This window comes from Mus caroli, chromosome 4 (genome assembly GCF_900094665.2).
Source record: "Mus caroli chromosome 4, CAROLI_EIJ_v1.1, whole genome shotgun sequence".
Taxonomy (NCBI): Eukaryota; Metazoa; Chordata; class Mammalia; order Rodentia; family Muridae; genus Mus; species Mus caroli.
In genome coordinates, this window is record NC_034573.1 from 109,533,872 (window position 1) to 109,541,841 (window position 7,970).

At 47.0% G+C, this 7,970-nt stretch overlaps 1 non-coding gene across 1 annotated transcript; it reads left to right on the forward strand.

The window, feature by feature from the left end:
* The first annotated feature begins 1,749 nt into the window (after positions 1–1,749).
* LOC115031021 lies at positions 1,750–1,884 on the forward strand. The gene has a single exon (XR_003836610.1). It is a non-coding gene; the product is annotated as a small nucleolar RNA SNORA17 (small nucleolar RNA).
* The last annotated feature ends 6,086 nt before the right edge of the window (positions 1,885–7,970 follow it).

Here is a 7,970-nt window from a genome sequence, read left to right on the forward strand (position 1 = left end):
TTTTGAGATAGGCTCCCACTATATATCCCTAATGGGAATGGAGCTCATAAAGATCCCCCTGACCATGGTTCCAAGTGCTGAGGTTAAAGGTGTGCACCGCCATCCCTGGCAAATATTCCAGACAAATTTAAAGTTAATTGGACACATAGGAAAGATGAAGACCTGCTTCTCAAAATTAAACCAACTCTCGATGCTGCTCCTAGGCCCTGGCTTCTGATTTAATCCCAGAGTCTGGTTCGTATTTTAACAAAACTCTCAAGGATCCAAGTACAGAAAGCCCAACCAGGTTCTAGGAAATGCTACATAAGACAATTGGCCTTGCCCCCAGGAAACAGATGAATGGGGAAGACTCTGGAAGTCTCTATAAACAAGTTAACGATTAGATCAATAAAAAAACAGTCAAGAGAAACATTCTGTCTTCAATCAGGCACCGTGGTACAAATAAGGAAATGAGAGAGAAAGGAAATTCACAGTTCTGGAACACAGTGAGGCCCACTGTCCAAACTCAGCCTGCTTTCTTAGTACTACAGCCAACTCTCAGAATTCTCTAATTGGGCTAGGCAGCAAAGTTAAACCATTTTCCATCTTTATCAACCCAATCTCCTCTGAGTCTCCAGGATACAATGTGTCACTAGATCAAAAAGATGTAAAAATATCTATAGCAAGTACATTTGCCAACAGCGCAATCTTCCAGTCATTTTTTTTCCCCATCATCCATAAGAGTGACCCTCTCATGCCTCTCTCAGGAGGGTACTAGCTTTGTCCTTCCTTTGGGTGATGAAGAAAATTGAGACACAGAGAAAAATTAGTAATTCTCACTGTCTTAATCACAGTTTAATTGCTGTGAAGAGACACCATGACTAAGGCAACTCTTATAAAAGAAAGCAATTAATTGGAGCCTTGCTTACAGTTTCAGAAGTTAAGTCCATGGACATCACGGCGCCACACATGGTACTAGAGAGGTAGCGGAAAGCTATATGATGGTCAGTCTGATGGCTGAGAGAGAGAGAGAGAGAGAGAGAGAGAGAGAGAGAGAGAGAGAGAGAGAGAGACTGGGCCTTGCATGAACTTGTGGCATCTGGAAGCCCATCCCAATTGACATACTTCTTTCCACAAGGCCATACTTCCTAACCTTCTAATCCTTTCAAAGAGTTCTGCTCCCTGGTGACTCAGCATACAAATACATGAGCCTATGATAGCCACCCTCATTGAAACTACTACATTCACCAAGCTACATAGGAAGAATATAGTAGCATTATAGTTCAGATAGTTATCTGTAAAATCTAATCCTAATCATATATTGTGACATATATAAAGATAAAACTACAGTAATAAAAATAATAACAACGGGCTGGAGAGATGGCTCAGCGGTTAAGAGTGCCAACTGCTCTTCCGAAGGTCGTGAGTTCAAATCCCAGCAACCACATGATGGCTCACAACCATCCGTAATGAGATCTGACGCCCTCTTCTGGGGTGTCTGAAGACAGCTACAGCGAGCGAGCGGAGCCAAAGTGAGAAGAAAAAGTCTGAAGACAGCTACAGTATACTTACATATAATAAATAAATAAATCTTTAAAAAATAATAATAATAATAACAACAACAACAACAACAGCCTGGGCATGGTAACACACTCGGGCAGCAGAGGCAGGTGGATCTCTGAATTCTTGACCAGCCTGGTCTACAGAGCAAGTTCCAGGACTGCCAAGGCTACACAGAGAAACCCTGTCTCAAACAAACAAACAAAAAACCCTGCCCTTGGAGGCGTTGCAGATGTGGCTGTTGTATCACTCGTGTGCATCCGTAGGTGGCAGAGAGGAGAGAGGCTGTGCCTACACTCAGTGTACTGACCCGTGAACGTCAGTAACCTAACACATCCTGAGAAAAAGAAAGCCTGAAATGACCACCAGTCCAGCAGCATAGGGCCCAGACAGGGAGCTACCCTGAGGTGACGAACAGTGCAGCACCTCGAAGGCCTGGCAGACAGGGGGGGGGGGGGCATGCCCAACATGACACCTGCCTGGTGCTGCAATGCATGAACAGGGCAGGGCACTCATGAGACCACTCCTAAGATAGCCCCAGACTCTGAGACCCAGGAAACTTGGTATGGTCAAATGAGTTCTGAAACACTCGTACCCTCACACAGGACAGGATATGTTTCACGGGCTTCTGACCAGGTTCCTGTCCTGGAACACATGACCACAGCACCCCATGGAGAAGACTGTGACAATCAGTCATGTAGGGGCAACACCCAAAGCCCCTCCACATGCAGATGAGGCATCCCTAACATCTCAGGCCAAGCCAATAGAAAGCATCTGCCATTAGACCCCAACCCACCCCAAAATATATATAAGACCCTATCCACAAGGAATAAAGTGCACGAGTTATTTCATCCAATATGAGAGCGTCTGTCATATAAGAACTGTAACACTTGAGTAAGAGAGCTCTCCCAAACAGAAGCTGTTCTAGCCTCCTGAGGTCACTTTCCATTCAGTGGCCTTGCCATGTAGCTTCTGCCACCAAAGATCAGCTCCCTTTTCCCATACCCGCTTCGGAGAGTGCAACTTTTTGACTTCTCTGACCTGACCAGAGCCCCACAGATCTCCACAGATAGTGTCCGTACACAGACCAACAGTGGAGGAATGGAAGAGAAGGAGAAACAGAAGGAGGTGGGCACAAGAAGAAAGGCAGAAGTGCAGACTGGAGGGTAGTGAGGAAAAACCTGACATGAGCAGCCAGTGATGTCACCAGTGACCGTTTTGGAGTCCTGGCCTGTGCTGCCACCAGGGGCCATGTCTGGGTCTATGACCCTGCAGCAGCAGGTGTTTGTTATCACCAGAGGCCAGACCACTGTCCAAGGTCTGGGCTGCCTCCTGGATGTCTAAGGGCTGTGCCACTTCCACCCTTCACCTGAACATATGAGAGAGCTGGGCATGTGAGAAGGAGAGTGAACTCTGCCCCTAGCAAGCTGCCGTGTTCTGGAGAGTGGACCCCACACATCGTCCAAGAAGCACAGTAGAGCTAGCTCTGGTTGTGAGAGTTGCAGGTAAGCAGGCCCCAAGGGTATGAGCATGGGAGGGTGGACCCTGCTGTTCATACCTGTGAGTGGTGTGTAGAGATACCCTCCCTCCCTCTGTCCCTCCTCACACCACTTTAGATAGACAGAAGACCTGACCCTGGGGTCATGACAGCAGGAGAGCTGTCCCTGTTCCTCCTCCCCAGAGCAGCATAGTAGAGCTGACCCTGTACGTTGGGGTTGCAGGTGAGCCAGCCTGAGGGTGTGAGCTTGAGAGAGCCAGCCCTGTCTCTTCTCTTCTGTGCAGTGGAGTCTCAAGAGAAAGCTCCTCTCCCCTCCCTTTTGCCCTTAGGATCTGCAGCAGGAGAGAGAACTGGCCCTGCTGGGATCAGAGCTGCCCCTGCCCTCACCTGCTGCGAGACTCAAGATAGCAGACCCTGCACCTCACCTGGAAAGCACAGGAGAGCTGACCCTGGTGGTAAGGACGCAAGTGAGGTGGCCCAAGGGTGTGAGCATGGGAGAGCTGGGCCCACAACTTGTCTGTTGTTCATAGGCAAGGACAAGGGAAAGATGTCCTTCCTATTCTCTCCCCTTGCCACCTACGGCAGGCAGGAAAGCTGGCCCTTGGGTCATGAGAACAGAGGAGCTGGCCCTGTCCATTTGTTGCAACACTCAGGAGAGCAAGCCCTGAACCTCACCTGGGCAGCACAGGAAAACTGGCCCTACGGTGGGGGATGTGGGTAAGCCAGCCCAAGGCTATGAGTATGGAGAACCAGCCCTGCCTTTTGTCTGCTGCTCAGTGGCAGGGGCAAGGGAGAGATACCCTCCTCCTCTCCCTCCTCCTTCACCACTTATGGCAAATGGGAGAGCTGGCCCCAGGATCATAAGAATGGGAGACCTGGCCCATCCCCTTGCCTGCTGCAGCACTTGGAAGATGATGCCCTCCATGCACCCAACCTGGGCAGCACAGTAGACCTGGCCCCAATGGTGAGGATGCAGATGAGCCAGTCCTGAAGCCATGAGAGCAGAAGAGTTGTCTCTGCTCCTTGCTGGCTGCAGCGTCAGATGGGGCAGTCAGGGCAGGACAGGAGAGCTCACTCCAGTGGTGTGGATGCGGGAGAGCTAGTGAGCTGACCATCTCAGATACCTCTCAGGCCCAGATCCAGAGCTTTGAAATGACCCACCCCAACATCTGCCCCATCGATGAAGTGCTGGAGTATGTGAAAGGGCTGGTCCTACAGATCTAAAACTGCAGGATTCCATGACACAGGGCAACAGCAGGATATCCAAGAGGAGTCCCAGCAAGGTTCAGTATTGACAGTGTAGCAGAAGCCAGAGCCCTCATACCAGACTGATGACTCATTGCAATGAACATTTGCCAGCAAAGAAGTGTGGGAAAAAAGGCATCCTGTGGGACACACTGTAACATACAACTTCTACAATGAGATCTCTCTCTCTCTCTCTCTCTCTCTCTCTCTCTCTCTCTCTCTCTCTCTCTATCTCTCTGTTGGGGAGGAGGTTGTAAGATGCAGGTGGAGTGAGGGAACAAGGGGAGGGGGAGGGGAGTGGGATTGGGATGTATGATGAGAAGTTCATACACACAAAATAAAATAAATAAAATTAAAAGTCAAAAATAAATAGATAAAAGATTAAAGAAGTGTGCTACCATGAAAAAGAAAAAAGAAAAAGCGAAAGAAAAACCAAAATAAATAATGATAATAAATTACAAAAACTTCTAGAATTCTCTGGCAGAGGCATCAACAAGATTAGACAAAAATAGCAGCCCCTCATACCCTTAAAAAAGGTAAACAACAGATTAAGTAGAAATAGCATCGTGGGGGTGCTAGAAGCCAGCAGGGACTTAAAAAAACAAAAAACAAAAAAACAAACAAACAAAAACAAGCTGATGCTCAGTCAAAGAAAGGCAACAGCTCTATTGTTTTCTTATTTAATTTTTTATATTTGCTATTGGTTAAAAAAAAAAAACAAAAAACCATGGTCTCTCTACAAATCTCTGGTTGTCCGATATGTAGACAAGGCTAGCCTCAAACTCACAGACATCATCCTGCCTCTGACTCCTGGAGTGCTGGGATAGAAGGTGTGCACCACCACACCTATTTATTTTTACTTTATGTATATGAATATTTCACCTACATGCCTGTATGTATACCACACGCCTGCCTATTAGATCCCTTGGGTTACAAATGGCTGTAAACCACCCTGTGGATGTTGGGAGTTAAATTAAACCCAGTCCTCTGCAAGAGCAACAAGTGCTCTTAACCTCTGAGCCAGCTCTCCAGCCCCAAAGCAACAGCTTGCTTAGCGATAGGAGATTTCGTGACATTTTATACATCCTTGTCTAAGACCTTTCTGGCACAGCATAATTTGGAAGCAGCCGAATCCTCCACTTCCCTCCAGAGAGAAGATGGAGGGAGTAGTGTTTTCAGTATTCTGGTTTCTCTGAATCTCACAGAGGGACCTGGTTTTGTCCTGTGTGACCCAGGGGTCAGACAGCAGCAGCAGTGTCTTTTGGATAGCGGGTAGAAGGTGCTGAGCAATGACAGACGCATGGCATGTCCCCAGCTGGTGGCAGCCTGAGCTACAGATAACAGACAGCAAAGCACCCATGGCTCTGAAAAACAAACAAACAAACAAACAGGGTGAGTGAGGCCCGTAGGGAAAGCAAGACAGTCAGTCCAGAAGGTCTGTTGGGACTGGGCATGAAAGCTTCACAGTTCAGAGCATGCATGCAATCATGGGGAGCAGGGGTTCAGATCACACAACTTATGTAACAAGCCAGGTGTCCTGCACACACCTGTAGCAGCAGCTCCAAGGAGAGTAGAGACAGGAGGAACCATGAAGGTTGACAGCTCCCTTTCTAACTGAGAAAAAGTGATCCCCACAGGTAGGGAGAGACCCTAAATAACAGACACATACCCACTGCCTTCTTCTGTCCTACACACACACACACACACACACGTCAATAAATAAATCAACTATAATCATTATTATATCAAAGACCCACAGATAACATCACACTCCATGGTGAAAGACTGACTCTTCCTTTAAGATTAAGTACAAAGCCGGGCGGTGGTGGTGCACGCCTTTAATCCCAGCACTCGGGAGGCAGAGGCAGGCGGATTTCTGAGTTCGAGGCCAGCCTGGTCTACAGAGTGAGTTCCAGGACAGCCAGGGCTACACAGAGAAACCCTGTCTCGAAAAACAAAAAAAAAAAGAAAAGAAAAAAGAAAAAGAACAAGACAAAGATGCCAGCTTTCAGTACTTTACTATATATAGTACTAGAGATCCTTACCAGAGCAATTAGGCAAGAAAATCAAAGAACACTCACTGTCTTTTGTTTGTTTGGTTGGTTGGTTGGTTTTGTTTTGTTTTGTTGGTTTTTTTCAAGACAAGGTTTCTCTGTATTGCCTGGCTGTCCTGGAACTCACTCTGTAGACCAGGCTGGCCTCGAACTCAGAACTCAGAAGTCTGCCTGCCTCTGCCTCCCAAGTGCTGGGATTAAAGGCGTGTGCCACCACACCCGGCTACACTCACACTGTCTTTTTTTTTAATTATTTATTTATTTATTTATTTATTTATTTATTTTATGTAAGTACACTGTAGCTGTCTTCAGACACCCCAGAAGAGGGAGTCAGATCTCATTACAGATGGTTGTGAGCCACCATGTGGTTGCTGGGATTTGAACTCAGGACCTTGGGAAGAGCAGTCAGGTGCTCTTACCCGCTGAGCCATCTCACCAGCCTCCACTCACACCGTCTTAATCAGTACTCTATTGCTGTGAAGATACACCATGACCGTGACAAGGCATTTAATGGGGCTTGCTTACAGTTTCAGAGGTTTAGTCCATTCTCCACTGTGGCAGGGAGCATGGTGGTACACAGACAGACATGGTGCTGGAGAAGTAGCTGAGAGTCCTATACCTGCATCCTCATGCAGCAGGAAGAGAAACACTGGGTCTGACTTAAGCTTTTGAAACCTCAAATCCCACCCCCAGTGACACACTTCCTCCAACCAAGCTACACCTACTCCAACAAGGCCACACCTCCTAATCCTTCTCAATTAGTGCCACTCTCTGATGACAAAGCATTCAAATATATGGGTCTATGGGGGCCATTCTTATTCAAACCACCACAGTCTCCATATGAAAAAGGAAGAAGCAGTGCTGACTCTAGTAACATGCAACGTGAGTGACTAGAGAGATGGTCAGCAGGTAAGAGCATGTCCTGCTTGTAGGGAGGCTCACAAACTCCTGTAGCCCCGGCCTCAGGAAATCTGTCGCCCTCTTTGGACAGGTTCTATATCATTTTTACCCAAAACCCAGTTGTTTTACGGAAATAGAAACAGAAATCACAAATACAGATGAATTCTCAAGGGACCCTGAATAGCTGCAACACTGAACCTCAAAATCCAGGGTACCACACTTTACAATTTCAAAACTGATACAGAGCTACAGTTATCAGAACAGTGCTGGGCTGGTATGGAGACAGACCTGTGGACCACAGAGCAGACCAGAAATAGCAAAAATGAATCCCTGAAGATGTGATTAAATGATTACATGAATTTCAACAAGAAGATTAAGACTTTTCATCAACGGTGAAGAGAGACATGATTATCTGTGTGCAAAAGAATGAAGTTAAGCCTGACGTCACAAGAACTGACTCAAAACAGATCAGAGACCCAAACATAAGACCTGAAACTGTAACCCTCAGGGGAAACACAGGAAGTGGGGAGAGTCGTGGCATCAGGCTTTGTACATGGCACTGACACCATAGTCAACAAAGGAAGAAATAGATACATCAGAACACCCCAATCTCTACACTAGCTGAGCATAAGATGACACAAAGGACAGAGAAAAAGGCAGGCACAGAACAGAAGAAATATCCACCTACCATCTACTGGACAAAGGGTTCTATCCAGAAACACAAAGGGCCAGTG